Below are 9,982 nucleotides of genomic sequence, written 5' to 3'. Positions count from 1 at the left end.
ATTCAAACTGGTTCATATGTGTGTGTGTGTGTGTGTGTGTGTGTGTGTGTGTGTATGTGTTTTTTGCATGAGCAGGCACTGGGGATTGAACCCGGATCTCTGGCATGACAGGTGAGAATCCTGCCACTGAGCCACCGTTGCACTGCCCTGAGCCACCATTGCACCTCCCTCATGTGCTTTACTTTATTATATAAAATATATCTTTCTTTAGCTAACTCTTTTATAATGAAGTGTTCATGATTTTTATGATATAACAGGGATTCAGTTAGAAATCTAATATAGAAGTATGTGAAAGTAGGTGAATTACAGTTACAGCTTCTGATCAAAATGATACATGCAGTTAGTATGAACCTTAAGCATTGTCCTATAGGCACCATGATGCTTTAGTACTTTTGGTTTAAAATCCCAGTGAGCCTAATGAAAACTCTACATGTAGTATTTCTCAAATGGTGGTATATCTCAGCCCACATTAGGAAAGGACTTTAAATAACAGTTTCCAAGAATTCACCCTTACTTCATCCCAAACTTTCCTTTAAGGATGCTCTATTTCCTGCTGATCCTACATGCCATAGAATATCTTTTGTCTTACCATTTGATGTAATAGTGATAACCATGAAACTTCCTCCTTTTGCCAAATAGCAGGTGTCTTTATATACAGCCTTATGGTGGCCCTACTTGTAGTAAAGTGGCCATTTTATTGTGATTAAATGTTTTAGACCTAACAATTTTGAGGAAGTAAGAAAAATTATACACTGCTTTCTTCTAAATTTATGAATTTCCTCTTCACATACAACAAATGGAAGTTCAGTTCAACGGCTTCATCTGAATACTTAAAGAGGATCTCTAAGTCAAAGGGGCCCTTAAAATTCTTCCTGTGACTTGGGAATGTAATAGCACCTTGAGTACTACAATTTTGTACCTGATCAAGCTTTTTCTTTATGTACCTTAGCCAAGCTCAAGCCATGAGTTACCCCAAATTCTAAAAGGTGCTAATGAGAAATAATGAGATGTCTCTGGGTTGACATTTTTCCCTAATAACATCTGCCTGAAAGAAACAACCCCTTTCCTATTTGATGAGGAGAATAAAGGTGAGATCTTTGTGATCCTCCTCTTGTCATCTGGTTTTGCCCCAGGGTAGTCATGCAATTGCTTACTTTTTGCATTACTCTGTTGTAACTATGTGTGGTATGTATTTTTAATGAAGCAATTGTAAATACAATTGTTGTAGTAAAGATTAGTATCTGTATGTTTTTTCTGTCTCTTGACTTCTTTTCCATGCATAGTACTAATACATGAAGCAGAATAGTTGGTAATTGCCATTGTTGCACTGAGACTCGTGAATAGCATCCGTTTTATGTCTTTTAAAATCAAATAGTTAGCATTACCTTGTAATCACTGCTTTCCTATGTGGATGATAAAAGTCTATCATGAGTCTTTATAAGGTGCTAATTTATACTCTTCTAACATCATGGAATAGGTGAAGAAGAAAGACCATCTGGTGACTAGTTATGGGTATGATTTGAGTTGAACAATTTAAAAGGTATGACAGGTCAAAGGTTGTTAAATTGGTTCAAATGAAATGTGCCAAAATTACCAATTCCAAATTAGAGTATTTTCATAAATAGATGAATTAATGTGTACTCGATTTTGATTTTGACACTTAAAATTTATTTTTAATTATTTTACACAATAGAAGGTTCAAATCCTCATGGTCTTCGTCTTGCTAAGTTACGTTATTTGGTTACATTAAGCCCATTCTTAAATGTTATAATGTGGTACTTGTTTATATGTGTTTATTAAGGGCCTACTTATTATTTTTAATCATTTTATAATAGAAAATTTCAACCATATAAAAATATAGAATAGTGAATGAATTTCCATGTTCTTGTCGCTTAGCTTTAATAATTATCAACTGATTGCTAATCTTGTTTCCTGATGTCCACCGATTCCACTCTTTCAGCCACAGACATTTTGAAGCGAATGCCAGACATATTCTTTCATCTGTAAATATTTTAGTATGTAGCTCTAAATACAAGAAATCCACTTTTAAAATATAGCTATACTTGTCAGCTGGGACTGTAGTGATCTAATGGCTTGATTGGAGCTGAAGGATTCACTCCGAGATGTTAACAGTTGTTGACTGTAGCCTCAGTTCCTCACCGTATGTACCTCTGCATCGGGGTGCCTGAGTCTGATTATGTTAGCTGACTTCTCCTACAACAAATCATATGAGACTGAAAAAGTAAGGTGAATGCCACAATGCTTTTTATAACCTGTCCTGGAAGTCACATACCATCGTTTCCAAAAAAATTCTATTCATTAAAAGCAAATAATGAAGTATAGTCCACATGTGAAGGGGGAAAAATTAGGCTCGATCTTTTGCAAGGAAGAATATCAAAGAATCTGTGGACATCTTTTTAATCCATGGCACTTCTCTTTAAATTGGTAGTCAAATACAGACAAGACTGGCCATGTATTTGCAGGGCCCAGTGCAAAATAAAAATGCAGGGTCCTCGTTCAAATCTCAAGTAATGACAGGAGAGCATTAAATCAAATGTTGGGCCCTTTTGAGCATGTGACTACACAGGCTGGACACGTATAAAGCCAACCATGCGTATAGAGCCTTGATCAGATTCAGGCTTAATATTCATACCTTTTTTTTATTCCTGTAGAAATGCTTCATAGGTGTTATATACTTCATCTCACCTAGTAATGTTAGCAGCCATTGATGATCATCAGCTAAATTTTTCATTCATTATGGGTACTTTCAAAAAAAAAACTTTCCATCACTGAAAGAATTTACTCTGAGGATTAGTTTATATGGAAAAAAAGTAAAATGCTTGATCTTTTCCTTTGTCAGTTTCAGGATAATGAGTTGATTCTCTAACATCCTTCAAAGATGATAAGTGTTACTGTTTCTTTGTAGACAGAAGGTAGAAGAATGTCTGAGGAACTTTGTTTCTGCTACAAAATGTGAGTAGTTCAAAGAGTGAAAACCTTTTGTGATAGTGAATGTTTCTCAGGAATAAACTGGATCTCCAGTGTTTTGGATGCTTTGAGTCCCATAATTTGATGACTAGAAAAGTATTTGTTTAATATATCCCTGTTCTGATGTTCATTGAACTCCAAAATTTGCTTTTAAAAAAGGAACTTACAACAATTATAAACATATACAAACCTAACAACGGTACTCCCAGATATATGAGGCAAACATACAAAATAATTGAAGAAAAGATGAATATTAAAAAAAGAAAAAAGAAAATCCATCTTTTCCCTACTAATTGAGATACTGCCATTAATTGACACTAAATTTCTATATGCTATTGGATCTATTTCCTGTTTTTCTGTTGTTTCATTGGCCTGTTTTCTACTTAGTGCTTGTAGCCAACCTAAAAGATTAATATGTTTAGATGCTTAACAAACAAGCCTTTCTTTATTGCTCTTTTAGACTTTTGCTTCTATTTTTCCTTGTTTGTTCTTCCAGATGAACTTTAAATAATCCTTCAAGCTCTAGTAAGCTACATTGTGACATTACTATTGGGATTGTACTAAATTTATTAATTTAGAGAGAGCTAGCATCTTTATGATATGTTTTCCCATAGCAGTACATATGTCTTTCCAGTTCTTCAAATCTATTTTCTTTCCAGATTGTTGTATGCTTTCTTTCATTAAGGTTCTATTAAATGCTCTATTTGTTTTTTGTTTGTTTTGACAATTAGACTAATTTATTAAGAGCCTCCCCTCCCCATCCTCACAGTTTCTGGGTCACTTTTTCCGCTTGTAGATCTTGTGCATCAGCCCCCAGAAGATAGTCGGGGGCAGGGGCTCAGTGCTGCTCTATGAAACCCAGAAGGTCGCTATAATTGTCTTGCTTGTACTGCGTAAAGACAGCTTGCAGCTCTAGCTCCTCTTATAGCACCTTCGTGCGGACCACCTCAGCCTCCTTCTGCCCATAATTCTGCAGAATCTGGTGCTGTTCTGGAGAGGCACTGAACCACCAGCCAGCTGCACTTGTTGTTTTGGATGTCAGTGCCAACCTTGCCAGTCACATTGGGATCCCCAAAAATGTCAGGGTAATCATCCCTGAAGGAATTCTCCCCTCTCCAGAAGGATCTTCTTGGCATTGGCATGCTCCTTCTCCCCATCAGTGCCCACCACATACCTATCAACAGCTACAGGAATGTAGGAGTAGAAAACTGTCTTGTACTTGACAATGGATTTGTACCTCTTTTCAGTGAATCTGCCAAGCTCCACATTGCCCTGGGGGGCTGTGATGAGGTCCAGAGTCTGCCCCATCTCAATCTAATAGGAAGGAAACCTTCAGCAACAGCTCAGTCAGGTTCAAATAATAGGGCTGCTCCCAGCAGTAGCACTTCGGCAGATGGTAAATACATGCTTCTAGCAACATGGCATCATTAATGTCATCCCAACCTATGCCTGAATTCTGATACCTGCAGGGCTGTCCCCATTGGGTAAGGGATGGATCCATGATGTCATCTGACACCAGGAAAAATCCTGGAGTAGTACCACACTACCAGCCCACAGTAAGGGCCTGCTGAAGACATCCTGCTTCTTTGCTCCTATAGCTCTGGAAAACTGCCAGCACCATCAAACCCTGATTGAACTTGCCTCCAGTGGCATTGTACTCCAGGATCTCCTGGAGCCAGGCAATAGTATTTCCTGTCTGTGGGTGCCCATCTCATTCTCAGTTAGCACCTTGAGAATCTGGGAGAAGTGCTGGATGAAATTCAGCTTTTCTTGAGCATAAACATCAGATTTCTTATCTTCGTTCATTTTGAGGAAGGAGCAAAGTGCTCTGTTTCTGGATGCTGGTTCTTGCTTTCTAATTGGGTTTTGCTTGTTACTATGAAAGCTGTTGCTATTTCTGTTGATTTTGTAACCCACTACTTTAGTTTTTAGTATTTTTTCTGATTGATTGTTATTGATTTTTTCACTGTCTTCCTAAATATGTCTTCAAATAGAAGTGGCTTTCTGTCTTCCTTCTCAGTTCTGAAACCTTAATTATTTTGTCCTGTCTAATTCTATCAGTTAATACCTTCAACACAATGTTAAGCATTTATTGGAGACAGAAGTTATTTTCATCTTATTTCTGACTTGAGAATGCCTCTAATATGGTATATATATATTTTTTCAGGGTAAGAAAGACGTCATATTCTGTTCTATTCAGTGTTTTTAACATGAATATCAAATTTCATTAAATTTTCTTCTGCATGTATGAAGATGAAAATAGTTTTTTCTCCTTAGTCCTATTAATATGACGAATTAAATTGCAGGGTTCTCTGATATGGAAACACTCTTTATTCCTAGAAACTTCATTTGTTATGATGTATAATTTTTTAAATTTGCCGTTAGATTCTGGTCGTTAATTTTATTTAAGATATTTAATATCCATAAATGAAATTGGTCTGTATATATTATATGTGTGCAGTATTGAGTTTTCAGATCACTATTTTGATTCATAAAATTAGTTTGGGCTGGGTCAAGATGGCGGCTTAACAACGTGTGCATTTTAGTTTGTCCTCCAGAACAACTACTAAATAACCAGGAACAGTACAGAACAGCTCCTGGAGCCACGACAGAGACCGGACACACAGCGTACCCCAGTCTGGACCAGCTGGACCGGCTGTGAGCACACCCCAGAACCGTGAGTTCCCAAAGCTGTGGCGGCCAGCGCCCCTCCCCCACAGGCCGCTTCCCAGAGGGGAAAGGAAAGGACTTTACCAGCAGCAGGCACTGGGCACAATCAAACGCCAATTGTGGAACTAATTAACAAATTCTGACTACTAAAAATAGGCCCCCAGCTTAGGTGACCCTGGTCAAAGCGGAGGGTGCTCATTTTTACCTCTGCGCCAAGGGGGCAGGACTGACAGAAAAAGGGGGGGGGGGAGAAAGAAACAGAGGTTTTTGTGGCTGTGTATCTACAAAGACTTGACTGCCTCTGGATACAGCGGCAGGACTTTTCAGGCTGCAACTGCCCCAGGCATAGGCAGAAGTGAGCTCTTTTGAGAGCTTATCTGGAGCTTGTGCCTTCCCCAGGAGAGGGGTGAAGGCCCACCCAGGTGGAACCCCTCCATCAAGGAATACAGACACCAGGGCTTGGTAATTTGAAGCCATTAAAACCAGCCTACAACCTCTCCTCTATCTCCACCACCCCCAGCAGGGAGAGTCTGCCAAAGTTAAAGGTACCATTCATCTTATGCTGGTGGAACCTGCAGTCAGACAAGTGCCACATACTGGGCAGGATAAGAAAAACAGAGTCCAGAGACTTCACAGGAAAGTCTTTCAACCTGCTGGGTCTCACCCTCAGGGAAAACTGATGCAGGTGACTCTTTCCTCCTGATAGGAGGCCAGTTTGGTCTGGGAAAATCTGGCTAGGGTCTATAATATCTAAGTAGACCCTCCTAAGTGTGTGTGGGGGAAAGGCACCACACAAACAGGGCAAGAAACAAGAAAACAAGAACTGAAAAATTCTCTGTTAAACAAAACTTAAGCTAAAGATGCAGATAAAGCTGAATGGAATGTCAAAGAACAGATAGACAACAAATTCATCCAGCAAGAAAACCCTAGATAAAAGAAGTGAAAGCAATCTCCAGAATAAACTAATTAAGGTAATTAAATGCCTAGACGCCAGCAAAAAATAACAAATCACACTAGGAAAATTGAAGATATGGCCCAGTCAAAGGAACAAACCAACAATTCAAATGACGTACAGGAGCTGAAACAACTAATTCAGAATGTATGAACAGACATGAAAAACCTCATCAAAAACCAAATCAATGAATTGAGGGAGGATATAATGAAGGCAAGGGAAGAACAAAAAGAAGAAACTGAAAGTCTGAAAAAACAAATCACAGAACTTAGGGGAATTAAAGACACAGTGGAAGAGATGAAAAAAACAATGGAAAACCTACAATGGTAGATTTCGAGAGACAGAACACAGGATTTGTGAACTGGAGGACAGAACATCTGAAATCTGACAAGAAACAGAAACTATAGGGGAAAAAATGGAAAAATATGAGCAGGGACTCAGGGAATTGAAAGACAATATGAAGCACATGAATATACGTGTTGTGGGTGTCCCAGAAGGAGAAGAGAAGGGAAAAGGAGGAGAAAAACTAATGGAGGAAATTATCACTGAAAATTTCCCAACTCTTATGAAAGACTTAAAATTACAGATCCAAGAAGTGCAGCATACCCCAAACAGAATAGATCCAAATAGACATACTCCAAGACATTTAATAATCAGAATGTCAGAGGTCAAAGAGAAAGAGAGGATCTTGAAAGCAGCAAGAGAAAAGCAATCCATCACATACAAGGGAAGCCCAATAAGACTATGTGCAGATCTCTCAGCAGAAACCATGGAGGTGAGAAGACAGTGGGATAATATATTTAAATTATTAAAAGAGAAAAACTGCCAACCAAGAATTCTACATCCAGCAAAATTGTCTTTCAAAAATGAGGAAAAAATTAAAAAACGTTTTCAGACAAAAAAATCACTGAGAGAATTTGTGACCAAGAGACCAGCTCTGCAAGAAATACTAAAGGGAACACTACAGACAGATACAAAGACAGAAGAGAGAGGTGTGGAGAAGAGTGTAGAAAGGAAGACTATGAGTAAAGGTAAAAAGAAGGAAAGCTAGATATGACATATAAAATCCAGAAGGCAAAATAGTAGAAGAAAGTACTACCCATGCAGTAATAACACTGAATGTTAATGGATTAAACTCTCCAATCAAAAGGCATAGACTGGCAGAATGGATTAAAAAATAGGACCCATCTATATGCTGTCCCTACTCAAAGCTCACGAGGCCAAGGACACAAATGAACATTTTCACACCAATGTTTATAGCAGCATTATTAACAATTACCAAGAGATGGAAACAGCCAAAATGTCCATCAACAGACAGTTGGCTAAACAAACTGTGACATTTATGTAAGATGGAATATTATGCAGCTGTAAGACAGCTGTTATGTAAGACATATGAAGTATGTTCCCCAATTCAACTTCCCCAATTCAACTTGGGGAAGTTGAGTTTTCACCCGTTCTCACCATTCCCCAAAGGGGACTTTGCAAATACTTTTCCACTCACTGATCAAATCACTCTGGGATTCATCAGGGCATCACCTGGACAAACCAACAAAATCTCATGTCCTATACAAAGTTCCATGTACTTAAGGTATTCAATCAACTATCATATATGAAGTATGAAGTATGTAACAACGTGAATGGACCTTAAGGACATTATGCTGAGTGTGATTAGCCAGATACAAAAGGACAAATACTGTATGGTCTCACTGATATGAACTGACATTTATGAATAAACTTGGAATATTTCCTTGGTAACAGAGACCATCAGAAGATAGAAATAGGGTAAGATATTGGGTAATTGGAGCTGAAGGGATACAGATTGTGCAACAGGACTGAATATAAAAACTCAGAAATGGACAGCACAATACTACCTAACTGTAATACAATTATGTTAAAACACTGAATGAAGCTGCATATGAGAATGATAGAGGGAGGAGGGCTGGGGCATAAATGAAATCACAAAAAAAGATAGACGATAAAGATTGAGATGGTGTAATCTAGGAATGCCTAGAGTGTATAATGATAGTGACTAAATGTACAAATTAAAAAAATGTTTTTGCATGAGGAAGAACAAAAGAATGTCATTACTGCAGTGTGCTGAAAATAGATGGTACTTAATATTTTAAAATTTCAACTAATGTGTGAGACTAAAGCAAAAAATGTTTAATTGGTACAAATCTATACTTTGACTAGTGCATCTCCTAATATAACTTATATGGATAGTTGATTGAATACCTTAAGTACATGGAACTTTGTATAGGACATGAGATTTTGTTGGTTTGTCCAGGTGATGCCCTGATGAATCCCAGAGTGATTTGATCAGTGAGTGGAAAAGTATTTGCAAAGTCCCCTTTGGGGAATGGTGAGAACGGGTGAAAACTCAACTTCCCCAAGTTGAATTCTTGATATTCTCATAAGCAGTGTGGACAACCAAAGCTATAGGCTGAACCCCCAGTCTTGGGGTTTGTTCATATGAAACTTAACCCCACAGGGGATAGGTCAAGCCTACTTAAAATTAAGCCTAAGAGTCACCCCCAAGAGAACCTCTTTTGTTGCTCAGATGTGGCCTCTTTCTCCAGCCAACATGACGAGCAGTCTCACCACCCTCCCCCTGTCTATGTAGGACATGACTACCAGGGGTGTGGATCTTCCTGGCAGCGTGGGACAGAAATCCCAGAATGAGCTGAGATTCAGCATCAAGAGATTGAGAAAAACTCTAGAATGAGCTGAGACCCAGCATGGAGGGATTGAGAAAAGCTTCTCGACCAAAAGGGGGAAGAGTGAAATGAGACAAAGTGTCAATGGCTGAGAGATTCCAAACAGAGTCAAGAGGTTATCCTGGAGGTTATTCTTATGCATTAAGTAGATATCACCTTGTTATCCAAGATGTAATGGAGAGGCTGGAGGGAACTGCCTGAAAATGTAGAGCTGTGTTCCAGTAGCCATGTTTCTTGATGATGATTGTATAATGATATAGCTTTTACAATGTGACTGTGTGAATGTGAAGACTTTGTGTCTGATGCTCCTTTTGTCTGCCTTGTCAGCAGATGGGAGGAACATATGGAATGGAATGGATAATAGGGGGAACAAATGTTGGAATGGATTTGGTTTGAAATGCTGGTGATTGGTGAGGGGGATCAGTGGGGGGTGTGGCCTGTAGATTTTTTTTTTCTGTTTGTTATATTTTTCTGTTGTCTTTTTATTTCTTTTTCTGAGTTGGTGCTGGTGTTCTGGGGAATGATCATGATGATGAATGTGCAGCTATGTGATGATATTGTGAGTTGCTGAGTGTGTGTGTTGGGAATGTTTGTTTCTTGTGTTTTTTTTTAATTAATAAAAATTTTTTTAAAAAGTAAAAAAAAAATTAGTTTG

At 38.4% G+C, this 9,982-nt stretch overlaps 1 pseudogene; it reads right to left on the bottom strand.

The window, feature by feature from the left end:
• Nucleotides 1–3,765: 3,765 nt before the first annotated feature.
• LOC143661528 (farnesyl pyrophosphate synthase pseudogene) lies at nucleotides 3,766–4,812 on the bottom strand (annotated as a pseudogene).
• Between the last annotated feature and the right edge of the window lie 5,170 nt (nucleotides 4,813–9,982).

Source organism: Tamandua tetradactyla, chromosome 17 (assembly GCF_023851605.1).
Source record: "Tamandua tetradactyla isolate mTamTet1 chromosome 17, mTamTet1.pri, whole genome shotgun sequence".
Classification (NCBI taxonomy): Eukaryota; Metazoa; Chordata; class Mammalia; order Pilosa; family Myrmecophagidae; genus Tamandua; species Tamandua tetradactyla.
The sequence above is the reverse complement of the archived record's forward strand: the minus strand, read 5'-3'. Positions and strand labels throughout refer to the sequence as shown.